Genomic DNA, 16191 nt, shown 5'->3' with positions numbered 1-16191 from the left:
GGGGTGGAATTGCGTGGCGCCGTGCTGTGCAACGTGGACTAGAGAGGGGCACATCCTGCAGGAAGGGCGGTGCTGGCTAGTCTCCCTTTCCACGAGGTGTGTGTGCACGTGTGGGGGTAAGCGCTCGTGAAGGAGGCTCTGGTTTCCACGGAGACAGGCCTGGCAGGCTGGCGCCTCGGAAGACAGTCTTCCTCCTCTTCATCAGGGCTTCTTCCCCCCCCCCCCCCCCCGCGTCCACCTCGTGCACAGGCGGCCCTTCCTACCTGCGTCGCCGCCGTCCTCCCCAAAGCGAGCGTTCCTCCGGGCCTCCCGGTCCGCCGCCGGAGTAATCATCTGCCGGAGCTTCCGGTGGCATCCGAGTCTCACAACTCTTGACAGCGCGCGCCCGGGCATTGTTTTTCTGGGAGACTGCCGCTGTGTCACACGGGTGTAGTGGGGAAGGTAAGACTGTGTGCGGGGCTCTTTTCAGGGGGCATTAAGTGACGTTGGGTGAAGACCCAAGGAGAGGGGACACATCCAGAGTCTCTGCTGCCCACCATCTGTCTAAATCTGCCTTCAAGGCTTCACGTCCATTTCTCTTGTGGAGGGGCCTTTTGATGGGGAGGTGGTCGAGCGAGACTGGGGGCTTCGTGGCTGCACTCTGCAGTGCTATGCTCTGTGCTTTCATGCATGGCGTGAGGAGTGGCCGGGAGGAGTGTGGCGACAGCTTATGTGGTCATTTCTACACCCCTTCCTCCAGCAAGCAAGCTGCCACCACCGCCTGTCTCTGATGGAGAGGGTTGGTCCATGGCCCTTCCTTCCCAGCTCTGTGACCACCCGCGACACTGCAGTCTGCCGTGCAGGGAGAAGCCAGCCGGCTGCTGTGGCCACAGGACGCCTTTTGAGATGAGGTCCAGGCAGCAATATTTTGGGGACTGTTGAAAGAAGAGATGTGGATTAGAGAGAGTCGCATGCCTGGAGTGGTACAACGCCCTTTTAGTGGGTTTTCTTTTTGTGTATCAGAGGAGGGTAGAGCCTAGAGGGTGGCGAGTCAGCAGAAAGAACAAATTTAGAGATTTTTTTAGGTTACTGGAGCCTGGAGGGAAAACCTTAAATGTCTGGTAAATAAAGCCTGATTTTTATTGTGTGTGTCGAGAGATTTGTATAGATCGGGGACTATGTGAAAATAAATGTCAGTTGCCAGGGAAAGAATAGATCAAACAGTTTATCTGTATTTCTGATGAGTTTGGTAAAGAAGTGTCATACAGTACTTAATACTTAGAAGATAGACAAAAGGTTTATTTGTTGGTGTTATGTTCCTTTTCAATTTTAGATATATAATTCCTTTTTTTCCTGGCTGATGCTTGAGACAAAATAGATGTGGCTTCCCAATTTCCAAAAGCCTTTGTATTTATTTACTCTTGGATACTCTGAAACAGTCATGCTTCCGTGAAGTTGAAATATCTGCCTTTTTTTTACCACGCACAGAACAGGTCTGGGAGTCTTCCCACATTGGGTCCCCTGCCAAAACGAGCCCTTTCTCAAATCTTGACACATGTGAAACAGAGACCAGCGTTGCAGTTATGGCTCTGTGCCTACTGGGCAGGGATTTGATGACCAGAAGAGGGGAGGGGAGGCCCTGCTTTCTGCTCCAGCCAGGTGGTAAAGTGTATTCTCAAACTAGCCAGGAAAAGGCTCTGGATTCCTATGAATACATTGCTTAAGCCCACTGATTAGCTTTTCCCACTGACATTGAAATCTTTGTTTTTGGAGCTTACCTTGCAGACTCCGTGCATTTTTTTTTTAAAGAAAAAGAAAAGAGAGGGCAGTGGAGTTGAAGACAGGCCAAGGTAGTTGGCTTCCTGCCCAGGCATGCTTCTAGCTCACCGTATGACCTTGGTAAATTATTTAACTTTTCTGCATGTTTGCTTTCACATATATGAAATGAAAAGGCATCATTCCTCTTTTTTCCTTCTTTCTCTCTTTTTAAAGAGTAGAACCCTTTAAGTTAAATTTTTTATAAAAGTTAAATATATGAGATATATGCAAAAGCAAGAGAGGGACAGGGCAGCCCATTCAGTTCACACCCAGTATGGTTTCTGAAGTGGCTTTCGGAACCCCTACGGGCTCTTCTGAATGCAGTTTGAGAATCACTGGAAGGCTTCTCTCTGCAATGTAGCACATTCTCTCTTTGAGTGTTTCCAGTGAAGTGTCATGGTCACCCAGCTCTGTGTTGCAAATGTGGCACGTACCCATCACCTGCATCTAATCCTCCTTGATGGCTGACTAAATCCCTAACCCTGTGAGCTCCAGCAGGACTGTCACTTTTTCAGCGCTGGGTCTTCTGAGTCTAGTATAGTGCCTGGTGTTAAGTAGGTGCTTAGTAAATGCTTACTGAGTAGATTAGGAGAGGAAGAGCAAGGAGTGATGAATGGATCAGCCTGAGGAGAGCAGGGATTTTGATTTATTTGTTGTTCAATCTCCAGTGCCTAGGACATTGCCTGGCACAGGCAGATTTTGGCTCATTATAGGAAAACCTTCAAAATAATTAGAGTTAACACTGGGAATGGATTGTTCCCAGGGGAAATAAGCAATATATGTGTGGTGGTTATTAATTCTGTTTATAAAGATTCTGGCTCTCTCTTCTTCTGGGCACATGGTAGGACTGTGTTTCCCTGCTCCTTTGACGTTAGGAATGGCCATATTACTTATTTGGCCAGAGATAAGTCCCAGGAAGCTTTAAGTGTCACCACGTTCTCCCTTTTTCTCTGTTCCAATGACAGTTAAAGTTCCAGGAAGTGGCTGCTCCTTTAGCCTGGGTCTCTGATTGAAGATGATGTGGAATTGAGCTTATAGCTGGCCCATTCATACTGGGCATTTAGAGTGGATAAAAAACACAATGTTGGTGTTTTCAGTCACTGAAATATGGGGATTGTTTGTTGCTGTAGCATAATCTCACTTATCCTGACTGATGTTTAGGATCCGACTGGCTTTTGATCCAAACACATCAGGATAGCAGTGTTACCCAGGAAAGTCAGTGGATGTTTAGATCGGGCCTCATGGAGGATTGGGACCTAGATGTGAGATCCACACTGAGGCATGTGGTTGTCATTATGCCTGGTTGGAGAGCTCATCTGGTAATATACACAGGTTAGTCTTTTAGAGAAGGACACATGACAACCAAATGCCTGACGAATTAGCTATAAAATGCTGGTATAATAGTTTAGTGAGAAGAAAGGTGATAGTGATAGATGTGCTCACTAATCAGGTAATAAGTGATAGATGTGCTCACTGATCAGGAAAAGCCAGGTAATAAACAAAAGGTGTTTTGTGAGCCTGGAATTAAAGCCAGAGGAGTTAGCAGAAGGAGCTGAATGGCCATGTGATATGTCAATGCTAATATGTCCTTCATTATCTTTGTTAGAGAGCTGCCTGCTCAGTGGACTACAAGCATTTGCATGCATATCATTTAATTTCATCCTTAAAATATGATTTCTTGAACACGATAACAATATGATTTCTCTGGTGCTCTAAGCATAGCCAGTGGGAGCTCACATGACAGACCATTCTACTGGGTCCATGCCAGGCTGGAGTGCAGTGGCATGCTCATGCCCACTCCAGCGTTGACCTGCTGGGCTCAGGCGATTCTTCCTCCTCAGCCTTCCAAGTACCTGGAACTACAGGCGTGGGCTACTATGCCCAGCTAATTGTTTGATTTATTGTAGAGCTGAGGTGTTGTGAAGTTGCCCAGGCTGTTCTCAAACGCTTGGGCTCAGGCAGTCCTCTCACCTCAACCTCCCAAAGCACTGGGATTACAGGCCTGAGCCACCACATCTAGCCAGCCAAGAAGAAAAAGTTTTACACAGGAAGTTAAAAGCACAAATGTTAGATGTTCTCGAGGCGGCTTCAAGTGAGTAGCTGAGAAAACAAAACAAGATCAACAGGTCAATAGGGATTGGAGATTTGAGAATGTTCTGGCAACCTAAATGGTTGACAAAGGGTGATAAGAGGGCAAACCTTGAGAAACAAGGAAAGGGGGCCTGTCTAAGGAGCTGTAGTAGAGGAAAATGAAAAGTTTTTTGTCTACTTGGGTGCAGGGTGGGAAGTAGGTAGTGAGAGGGTGTGGGTGTGAGCAGACAGTCAGTGGATGTGAGGTGTGGGTGGTAGCAATTGGGTGTGAGTGTGGGTAGGGAGTGAATGAGTGTGGGGTTGGGGTAGTGAGTGGGGGGTGGTAGTGTTCAGGTGTGGATGCAGGTGGTAGTGAGTGTAGGTGGTAGTATGTGGGTGTAGGTGGTAGTGGGTGGGTGTGGGTGGGTAGTGAGTGGGTATGTCTTTGAGTAGGTAGTGAGTAGATGTGAGTGTGGATGTGTGGTAAATGGGTGTATGTGGGTGGTAGTGAGTGGGTAGGGGTGAACAGTTACTGAGTATTGGGTGTGAGTAGGTGTGGGTTTGGATGTGGGTGAGCCATTACTGGGTTTTGGGTGTGAGTGGCAGTGAGTGGGTGTGTGTTGGGTATGGGTGAGCTGTGCAGTTCCTGAGTGTGGGGTGTGAGCAGGTGTGGGTTTGAGTGTGGGTGGGCAGTGAATTAGTGTGAGGTGTGAGTGAGCAGTTACTGAGTGTTGGGCGTGAGTGGGCAGTGAGTGAGTGTGGGTTGGGTGTGGGTGAGCAGTTACTGGGTTTGGAGTGTGAGTGGGCAGTGAGCAGGTGTAAGGTGTGGGTGAGCAGTGAATGTATTTGATTGGGTGGGTAGTGAGTGGATTTGATTGGAGAGTGAGTGGTATTGGTGGGATAAGTCGTGAGTGTGTTGGGGTGTGGGTGGACACCAGTGACTGAGTTTTCTTTTAGCATGAGGGTGTGAGGTGTGGGCAGCTCGTGATGGGTAGGTAGTCAGTGGGTGTGGGTAGCTGACTTGTGCTCTTGCTCTTTGCCCCACCACCATCTGAGCACCTTCTCACCATGTTAGAACAGGCCCTTTGCTGGTCCTCCTCTCCTACTAAACTGTGGCCCCTGCAGGAGGGGAACAGGGTCTCACCACTTGTGGTGTCTTGGGGAGGAGCCCAGTGTCTAGCACAGGTTGGGCAGGTCCGTGATGCTGTTGGGTGATGGAGGGAAAGTGCAAGATGATTCAGAAGGCTCTGTGTAGGATAGGAGAGGCCACTGTGGCCAAAGCAAGAAGGAAAAAATTCAATAACGTAGTCTTCTGTGACCGTGGCCTGGGTCAATAGCATGGTGTGACCACCAAAAAGATCCTTAGCTGCAAAAATGGTGGCTAGAATTGAAAATGGTCCTCTTTTCTGCACTTAGGAGTAGGGAGCCACAACCTGAGAAGTCCATGGGCCCATCAGAAATTATTTAATGAAGGACCATGGCCATCGGTTTCAGGGTGTGTCTAGTCCAGAATTTCCAAGCAGCTGTCAGTTCATCCACTATTCCAGAACCTCTTGCTGATCTTTATAAATGTAGGTTTCTAGGCCTCACCCCACATCTGTTGAATCAGAATCTCTGGGAGTGAGGCCCGAGTCTTGGTTTATTCCCCCATAATTTACAAGGCCATTGTGAGTTGCTTGAGTAAGGAGAAGATCCAGGGTTTGACCTGATTTTCTGGGTCAGAGACCACAGCTTCCTCTCCATCAACTAGGAGGACGCAGAGAATGGCAGCCAGGTCTTGAACTGAATGGCTGGGGAAACCCAGAGGTAAGAGCCATTCCTAAATCCTCCCCTTAAAAGGGGATTCAGCACCTGCATATTCCCAGGGGCAGGACTAGGGCCACCAGGTGCATTTGTGGAAGAGGTTGCCTTGGAAACTGCAAATGTCTCCTGTCTCAGGTGTCCTCATGCCCAGGCAGGCACAGATCAAGGCAGGGCGAAGGATGTGACAGTGTGGCCTCCATATTTCTTTTCCCTCTAGGTTTCAGGATTGTAGGACGCATTTTGGGATTATAGTACATGAGAGTCCCTACCATCATCACCAATTGTCATTATTCTCTGCTGCCAATTAAGAGAGAGTTCAGCTGATAAATCTAGGGGTAAATCTGATTTTATTTCATCCACGAGGGCAAAGCATTTACCATTAGAGAAGAATGGCAGGGTTTCCAATTATGTCTATCTTTAAATATGAAGATGCAGAGAGGACGAGCTTCTTTTCCTTCTCTGTGGACACAGGTGGTCAGTGACTCAGGCTCTCTGGTCATGGCCCCTGTGGTGGGCAGAACAGTAGCTCCCCAAAGATGTCCACATCCTAATCCCCAGAATCTGTGACATTGCTACCTTACATGGCAAACATAACTTGTAGTTGGGATTAAGTTAAGGATTCTGACATGGGGAGATTATGCTAGGTTATCTGGGTGGGCTTGATGTACATACAAGGGCTTATAGATAAAGGCAAGGAGGCAGAAGAGTTAGAGGAGGAGATGTGACCATCCAAGTAGAGGTCAGAATGATGTGACTGCTGACTTTGAAGATAGAGGAAGGCTGGGGGTGGTAGCTCACACCTGTAATCCCAGCACTTTGGGAGGTGGAGGTGGGAGGATTGCCTGAGCCCGGGGGTTTGAGACCAGCCTGGTTAACGTGGCAAGATTTCATCTCTACAATAAATCAAGAAAAAAAAATTAGCCAAGTGTGGTGGCATGTGCCTCTAGATCTAGCTACTTGGAAGGCTGAGGCGGAAGGATCACCTGAGCATAGTGGGTCAGAGTTGCAGTGGCTGTGAGGGTGCCACTGCACTCTAGCTTGGATGACAGAGTGAGAGTCCAACTCAAAAATAAAAAAGGATAGAGGAAGGGGTCATGAGCCAAGGAATGCAGGCAGCCTCTGGGAACTGGAAAATGTAAGGGGACTGAATTTCCTTTACAGGCTCTGAAAAGAATAAAGCCCCGCTGATACCTTCCTGTTTGAAACCCATTTGGGACTTCTGACCTCCAGAACTATATGATGATAAATCTGTGTTATTTTAGACCCCTACAGTTGTGATAACTTGTTACAGCAGCCGTAGGAAACTAATACAGTGCAGCAGTTGAGATGACCAGTGCTTGCCACTTAAGTGTGGGGGAAAGTAACAGAACTTTACAGAACTAGAGGCATAACTTGGTCTTCCTTCCTTTGGGGGCAGTGGACACCTGGAGGATGTGGTTAGACCTTCACTTTGGTCAGCGATTCCTGAATCCTAAAACTCGACTCTCTAAAATGAAGCCTTGCAGCCCAAAGATTCCATAGACTCCAGTTGGGAAACAGCACAAAAGGTTAATCCTGTCCCAAAAGCATGAAGAGGCACTGAAACCACATAGCCAAACCCAGTTATAAGGTGGCCAGACACAGGATTTAGAATATGCCTTTAAATTTATTACCTGGGTGAAAACAAACAGTTTAAATGAATTAAAACAAAGCATAGAAACATGGCGCAACTCTGAGGCTATGTGCAAGGAGGGATCAGATAATTATTCCTGAAAAATGAACCAGGGGATTCTGATGCTGTCAGGCAACATTTTGGCTTCCCTGATCCCAGAATGGCACCTCTCTGTTCTTTGCTGTTCTGACTTCCATCATCTCATTCAAGGCTTCATCTCTTCCTCGGAGGTCAGAGGTCAGTAGAGAGGCTGACCTAGGGATGACTGTAGGTGGAGAGAGGGGAAGTTGAGGGATGCTCATGGTTCTAATTATCATTATTTCACTATAAAATGGAACGTGAGCAGGGTCTGAGCGTTAGGAAGCTTTTCTTGGAGACATTTTGAGAAAGAAAATAATTATGTTAGAGGCAAATATTATGTCAAGATAATGTGCTCATAAAAATATTTCTTGTGCACACCAGATTTTATAAAGTACTTTCATGGCCAACCCAACATGCAAGTTGTGCGTCCACTGCAGGGCCTTTGAACTTGCTGTTTCCTTCTGTCTTTCCGTTTCCCTCTTCCCCCACCACCCAGGTAGGCACATGATTTGCTCCCTTACCGCTTTGGGGCCATCATTCAAATGTGATCTGTTCCCTGAAGCCTTCTCTGGCCATCTTATTTAAAGCTGTAAGCCCTCCCACTGAACTTTGTAACTTCCCCCTCTATCTTTCTCCGTAGTACTTTCTACCACCTGATATACTATACATTTCACCTTTCTATTTTACTTGTTACCTGTCTTCCCCAGTAGACGATAGCCTCATGAAGGCAGGGTTCTGTTTTGCTTTTTTGTCTATCTTAGACTCCGCTGTATTGCCACTAGTTAAAACAGTGCCTGACACATCAGCTGCAAAATAAATATTTTTGAATGAATACACGTTTATTTCATTTAGCCTTGTAGTCATCCCAGGAAGAGGATTTGATAACCTCCTTTTATAGATAAGAAAACTCAAGATTAGAGAGGATAAGTTACTTCCCCAAGTTCCCATTGCTGGGGTTTGCCTCAAATCCTTTCACCTTTATTTTTTATTAGAAAATCACATATTTAGAACATTAAGTAATCCAGACCTGAAATGAAAGGAAGAAGAAATTGCCCAGAGATAATTATTATTAACATTTTAGTATATAGAGGATGTGTGTCTATATAAAATGTATATCATATAGTATAACATTTGGTAGCACACTTTTTACTTAAGAATACATCATTAAAAATTAAACATGTCACAGGTGGGATTGCTGGGTACACTGAAAGCCCAGACTTCTTTGCAACTATGTAACCGAAAACTATTTGTACCTCTCAAGTCATTGAAATAAAAAAATTAAACATGCCAATACAAATCTTTCTATAACACGGCTTATTAATGGCTGCATGGTATTCCATCAAATCAATCTGACATAATTTTATATAGCCAATTGTTGGATACAAAGATTATTGCTTATTTTTTCTTATTTTAAGTAACATGAAAGAGAATATATTTGTAGCACTTTGTTTACACATACCTGGTTATTTACTTTAGACAAATTCTTACAAGTATGGATTTGCTTCATCTAAAGGATATGCACATTTTCCAGTGTTGTTGCTGATTACTTCCTATAATAGTCACACAGATGTATACTTCTCCAAAATACACAAGAGGACCTATTTTCCCTCATTCTCTCTAACAGTGGTATGAGCCTTCTTGTTAACGAAAATCAAGAGTATAGGTTATAAACTCTATACTCAATATATTATATGCTGGTCATAAATAATAGTAGGCAAAACTCTGATGGCATTTAGTGCTTTTCCACTTCAGAAAGAAAATTTTTAATTTTCTTTTGATTTAGAAATAATACCCAAACAAATTGTTGTTTTACTTTGCTTTTTTTATTTATTAAAATATTGCACATTTTTTATTTGCTTCTTTTTCTTTGTAACCATTTTTCTTTTGGGTTGTTCAGTCTTCTTTATTAATTTTTAAGAGCTTTCAGTAAGATATAGTAGTTTTATGCATTCTATTTTTTTCAATTTTTCAATGTTTATTGACATGGTAAGTCACTCATTTTTATTCAAATGGATCAGTAATCTTAATGATTTCAACTTTTAGGATCCTACATGAAAATACATTTTCAACCACAGATTATATAAATATTGTCTCAAATTTTCTTTATATTTCATCTGTAATTCAATTCTGTATATGGCAAGGAATGAGGGCTAACTTAATTTTTTTACTAATTGGTTAAACAATGATTCCAGTAATAACTAATAAACACATTTATGTTTATTGAATAAACCATTATTTTTTTCATTGAGTTGAAAGCCCACCTCTATCATTTATTGAATTTTTATTTATATTTGGGTTTGATTCTTGTCTTTCTATTCTGTTCCATTGATTTATCTGTCAAATTATAATGATAGGAGCTTTGTAGTAAGTTTTAATATTTAGTTACCTAAATAGATGGCCATTTTGACCAGAATTCTTAACTAATTAACTGAAAGCAAATAATTACTTAATGTTCCCTCTGATATTCATGGCCTCTCCCCATAAAAATGAAAAATTAAAAAAACAGCAAGGCATAAACAATAGCAAAAGATTGTCTTGTCAGTTTTGTTAGCTTATAGAGGCTTATTTACCTTGTTACCCCTTTAGAGGCTTATTTATTTTAAAATTAGTACTTATTTTTTAAAATTAAGAACATTACAGAAAATAACCTAACTGATGTCCATGTGCTTACTCCACTGGTTTCCACCCTACGTTTATGAAGATGGCTGAACACCTGACACCAACACTGGACAGATGCAACTGACAATAATTTCTTAATCACCTCCCATCCCAGCAGAGTGGAGGGAGGACACCACACACCACATGGGGCCACATGGGGGTTGAACTCAGGAACAGAGTGAAGAAACAGGAGCTGTGAGAGGCAGACTTTGTAGTATCAAAAGGGTAAGGCAACTTTTGATTCCTGCAGGAGGATGTGATTGACTTGTTTGAATATTTTCAAAGTCTGACCGGGAACCAAAACCTACTACTCAGGGAGAGGTAGGAATTGTGTCTTGTCCCTTAATTAGAAAGGTGGTTTGGCTAGGGGACTTTTTCTGCAGGAGCAGAGTGGGGAGGAAAGCATGTAGTTAGGCCATTCAAGGGCCTGTTGGTTTCACCAGATGTCAAAGCAGCAAATCATTGTTAGGCCTTTATTTTAGGCCTTATACTGCATCTTTCCTTCTCCCTCTCAGAAACCACTGTTCCAAACCTAGAATACTTCATTTCCATATATATTTTTACACTTACTTTTTATGTCTATATCCCTAGTTAATCTACTTTTTTTTCAAATTTTATCAATGATATGATAGCTTTATTTGCAACTGTCTTTTTGCATGCATTCTTACATTTTTGAGGTTTATCCTCAAGTTTATTATAAATAAATTAATTCATATTAGCTGCTGTATAAAATCAACTATATGAATAAACCCAAGTTTAGTTTCCCACTGTATTCTTACTATTAAAAAGTAATAACAGTTTTGCCTCCTTGTGAACCCATGTGAGTATTTTTCTGGGGTAAATACCTAGAGGTGGATTTGGAGGGCAAATGATTTAATGATTTCATTTGTCATTAAAAAAAGCAATTTAGGGTTTTTTTTGTTTCTTTGTTTCCTATTTCACTAATTTTTCTTATAACATTATTTGTTTCTTCTACTTTCCTTTGTATTTACTATGTTGACTTTTTCTACTTCTAGAGTGGGATGTTTAACTCATTGATTTTCAACCTTTTATTCCAAAATTCATATTATCATTGTAAACTTTCCTTTAAGAACAGCTTTAGCTACAGTTCACAAGTTTTAATGTTTGGAATTATTTTATTTTTCTGGTAAGTTATTCATTTTATCATTTTTGTAATAATTCTCTATATCCCTAATCATACTTTTTAAACCTTAATATCTTTACATTTATGTTAGTATAATAAATAACATTAAAATTATATTATATAGCATTATATAATAATGTTATAGCTTATGCTTATAGGGTACATACTGTATGCTAGGAACTTTTACATAAAGGTAAATCATATAAGGTAGATATTATTATCATTTTTCAGATAAGGAAATGGAGGTACAGAGGGACCAATAACATGCTCCAGAGTAATAACTAACAGAGCTAAGATCTAAACTTGGGTAGTTTGGCTCCAGAGTTTATAATTTTTAACAACTATGACATTCTGCCTATAACAAATGCTAACAACATTCTAATGTGTTTTTGACTAATATGTCTTACTCCATCCTTATACTTCCAATATTTCTGTGACAGTATTTTTAGATATATTTCTTATAGGTAGCATTTGACTGCACTTTTTAAATTTAGAAAATCCATCTTGAGAGTCATAGTCTTTTAACTGGTAAATTTATACTATTTACATTTATTGTGATATGATGTATTTGGAAATATTTCTGTCATTTTATTTGTGATTTTTACTAATCATACTTTGTCTTTGCCTCTTTATTTCTCCTCTTTCCTATGTTCTATTAATTTACTGAGTTTTATTCCCTTGTTTTCTCCACATTGATTTAGAAATCTGACATTAAGTTGTACAAACTCTTCCTGTTGTTTTAATAGTTACTCATAATTTTTTTCCAGTATATATATTTGATTTAACTTGTAAATTTATTTAACATTTCTTTCTTCTTCCAGATAACACAAGGTAATGCTTAAAAAGTTTTGCTTCCTCTCCTATCAGTACAGTGTTATACAGTTGACAAAATTAGAATTAACTATATGTTTATCAGTTTCTTTTCTCTGGATTTAATTTCTGTCTGAAGGAGCTTCTCTATAGATTTTACCATGAGAAACATAAGCAGTAAAATCTTTGTCTGAAATTTTTAAAAAAATTCTTACTCCTGAATAACAGTTTATTTGGTAATAGAATTGTGACCTGTAAGTTATTTTTCTTCAGCACATTAAGATTTTTATTTCTATTTATTCTAGTCTAAATTTTTATTCTTGAAAAATCTGTGTTTGGATATATTATTTTTTAGTAATTCAAATTCTTTAGGCAGGATTTTATTTTTGTTTCTGGTATTCATCAGTTTTAATATTATGTGTTTAAGTATCTAAGGGTGAATTCATTTTTATATGTTGTATTTAGTACTTACATCGCTCCCCAGATTTGAAGATTTCATGTTTTTCATTTTGGAACATTTTTAGACATTATCACTTTGATTATCATCTTTCTGCCATCTCTTTTCTCTTCCCTGGAAATCAAAATTCCAAATAGATATTTGTTGGAATTTACCTTTCTTTGCTCATGTCTCAAGCCCAATTTCATTTTATCTTGTATCTTTTTGTGCTGCATTCTGCTAAATACCCTTAGACTCATCTTCTAATTCATGAATTTCTTCTTCACTTACATCTAATGTTATTTAATCTGTTTGTTGTGTTTTTTATTTAATGACTGTTTTCTAGAAGTACTGCTTTTCCAGGTCTGTGTGTTCTTTTTCTACAGTGTTTTCTTTTATTTCGATTTCCTATTATTTTCATATCTTTGCTTATTTTAATCTATTGATACTTTTTTAGATTTTGTTTTTATTTTATGAAGTTTTTGAGGTTCTAATCCTGCTGGTTCTTTTGTGCATGTTGATTCTTCCTTATTGTGGAGTAGCTTTTTCTTGAGTTTTGTAATTTTTAAAATTATAATTCAACTTTAGCATGGCTTCTTCTCTCTGCAGTGCCCCCTTGTACCTTTGATTGCCCAGAGTAATTTTGCACTTGTTCCTGCTTGCACTCAGGGATATTATCAGCAAGAAACCAATTTCTTAGCTCAAGAGTTCTCATACCCTGTGGCAGCATAGATTTGGGCTCTAAAATAATTAAGACATTGCCCTTATTTTATATTTCTAAGGGACAGTTTTTTACTTTATTTAACCTAGAGCTCAGGCAAAGCCTGACAAATGACCCTGTTTCTTGTGCTGATGAGTAGATTTTTAAAAAATATTTTCTTCCTTTCACTAAAAGATAGAGAATAGTCCTTCAAGGGTCTCAGCTGTATGCGGATGCCTATGTTCTCATTCCCCATCTCATGGAAGGCCTCTCCTACTCTACCTTAGTCAGATACCCCCACACTCCCAGGGCAGCCACAGTACAAGTTCTTCGGCTTACCTCCAAGATTTGCAATCACTTCTCTATTTCTGGCACCTGGACCTTTAGCTTGCTCTCTGCTTGCAACCTTAGCTGTGCATGTTAAGAAAAAGAAAAAAAAATTGCATTTTATCCAGCATTTCTAGGTGTGTATAATGGGAAGTTTTCCACATTTTCTAAGCTTACCTTCTTGCCAGATGTGGAAATTGCTTAATTTCTTGACTTCTTAATCAAGGGCTTTGCACTAGGGGTGAGGTCTGTGGGGCTGTCTTGACACATAGAAGGGTAACCCCTTTCCCAACTCCTTGCTGCCCTCTGCAGCAGTTTTTGTGGAGAAAGGCTGTGTCTAGAAGAGAAAAGTTTCTCCCATCAGCTTGAAATTTTATTAGCAGTGACACAAAAAATGTAGAAATTCTTTTTTTAATCACAAGTTTTAGATTCCTAGATAGACACCTTCCTTTTATGGTTTCACTAAATCACAGTAGCAAGCACCATCCTGCAACAACAATGAAAATGACAAAATTGAAAACAAGCAGGCCAACACCACGCCATGAACTACACGAACACTGCAGATAAATTCTGTTGCAGTGTGCTTCTCATGAGTGTGATGTGAGAATGCTGTGGCCATGCTACGTCTCTGTACTTCATTTTGGTTTTTGAAAGATTGATGTATAATGACACATAAGAAAGCTTTAATAAGAATACTTTGTATCTGAGTTTTGCTAATCCAATTCAAGGTTTATATCATTTAGTCTCATCAGATTTCAGGGTTGTTGGTGGCAGAAGGAAAAATTAAACCTTTGAGGGAGTCGGTGAAAATGAAATTCAGAGACCTTGTCTTTCATCCAAAGACTCAAGCAGCAATACTGCAAAGCATATCCCTAACTGATATTTCTCTTTCTTCTGCTCGTCTTTGCTTAACATTAGATGCCAACAGCTTGAGCAGTTAAAAAAGCATAAGGTTGTGAAAGGGTGGACATTCATTGTAGCCTTGTAGACTGAAGAGCAATAACATTTATCATGCCTAGAGTATGGCATGAGAAATGAACAAGGTACCATAGGGTAATGGGAAGAAGAATCAGGCAACTTGTTCTGGCCATTCCTGAAGCTATAGACTGCTATCTACTAGAAACACTCACATCTCAGGAGTTAGAAGAGCCTGGAGTTCCCCTCTTGGCTGTGCATGGGCAGGAGGTTTTGAAGAGGGTAAGAAAATGTGGAAGCTAAGCCTACTTTCTTGCCAGACTTGGAAATTGCTCTATAACTTCTTGACTTCTGAATCAAGGGCTTTGCACTAGAGTTGAGGTCTGCAGGGATAGATCTTAAATAGAAGCGTAACCCCCTTCCCAATCCCTTGCAGCCTTCACTAGCAGTTTCTGTGGAGGAAGGCTGTGTCTGGGTGAAAGAGTTACTTGTAGGATTGGATCCAGACGCCCAGGTCAGAATTTAGTGTCCTGCCCTGTCTTAGTCCATTGGTATAGCTGCTACAAAATACTGGAGACCAGGCAATTTATAAAGATCAGAGATTTATTTCTTATAGTTCTGGAGAATGGGAAGTCCAAGATCAAGGCACCATCTTCTGACGTCTGGTGAGGGTCTTCTTGCTGTGCCTTCATGTGGCAAAAGAACAAGCTATATGAGGGCCTTAATTCCATTCATGAGGGAAGAACCCTCATGGCCTAATCACCTCTTATATGCCTTACCTCTTAATACTACCTCTTAATACTACTTCATGTCGCCTCTTAATACTATCACATTGGCAGCACCTGCATTTTGGAAAGGACACATTCAGACCCTAGCATGCCCTGTCTAAATCCTACCTGTTTTTTCCAACTCTACCTCCTTCTGTTCAGAAGACAGACAGACTCTTCCCTGCTTCCTTCATCTTCACACATCCTGCCCTCTGCCTGGAATACCCGCTCTGTCCCCTTCCCCCAGACCATCAAACACCCTCCTCCTCTTCAGCCCCCGAGGGCTTTGCGACCAACACCTCCTCTGTGAAGCCAGTGTTCCCTTTTCCCCATGACTGGAGTTCATCGTCCCCTCTCTGGGTCCCCTTGCTCGTGCCCCTCTGGCCCTTGACAATCAGAATGGGCATTTTTGCAGACATTTGTGAAAACAAGCCAGGTGTCAAGAACCCCGGGTGCTGGGGCCAAGTCTACTACTGACTCCAGATGTGCCTTTGGAAGGTCATGTTGCTGTCTGGAACTCCAGCTTTCTTGTCTATAAAGTGAGGCGGTTAGGCGGTTGTTCACTGTTGTCCCATCCAGCCCTCTCTAAAGATTGTTTTCTTCTTGGGGACTGTGGGCTCTGGGGGGTCCACACCTTCACCTCTCTGCTTTGCTCAGTGCAGTCTCATGCACATCCTGGGTGCTCAGAACAAAGTTTTGGGAGGGCTGAATGTCAGCAGAATCTTCAAGGAGACGTGAAGCAGCTGAGTGATGAGGAAGGGCTGTGGGCTTAAAGTATGTGTGATGAGGGGGCACCTTGTTTATTCTCAGTGAATAATGTCAGTCACTGGCCTTCAGAACTTGCTCATGGAGTCGGTTTGCGAACTGCCTTCCTATTTAAAAAATAGTTGAACCCTGAGCCTTGTCGTGAGTTTGTTTTCCCTCTGAGGTTGTGTGCAGTCCAGACAGCAGTAACTCATGGGCCCAGTGAAGATCCTTGGAAGCATGCAGATGAGGATGACATTTTCTATGATGGGAAATGAACAGTCTCTA

At 41.4% G+C, this 16191-nt stretch overlaps 1 protein-coding gene across 1 annotated transcript in view; it reads left to right on the top strand.

The window, feature by feature from the left end:
* Positions 1 to 16191, top strand: part of KIAA1024 (KIAA1024 ortholog) — a 35873-nt gene that overhangs the window by 682 nt on the left and 19000 nt on the right. The gene's annotated exons all lie outside the window — the stretch shown is intronic.

Source organism: Carlito syrichta, unplaced genomic scaffold (genome assembly GCF_000164805.1).
Source record: "Carlito syrichta isolate Samal-C Ts95f unplaced genomic scaffold, Tarsius_syrichta-2.0.1 Scaffold303313, whole genome shotgun sequence".
Taxonomy (NCBI): domain Eukaryota; kingdom Metazoa; phylum Chordata; class Mammalia; order Primates; family Tarsiidae; genus Carlito; species Carlito syrichta.
The sequence above is the reverse complement of the archived record's forward strand: the minus strand, read 5'-3'. Positions and strand labels throughout refer to the sequence as shown.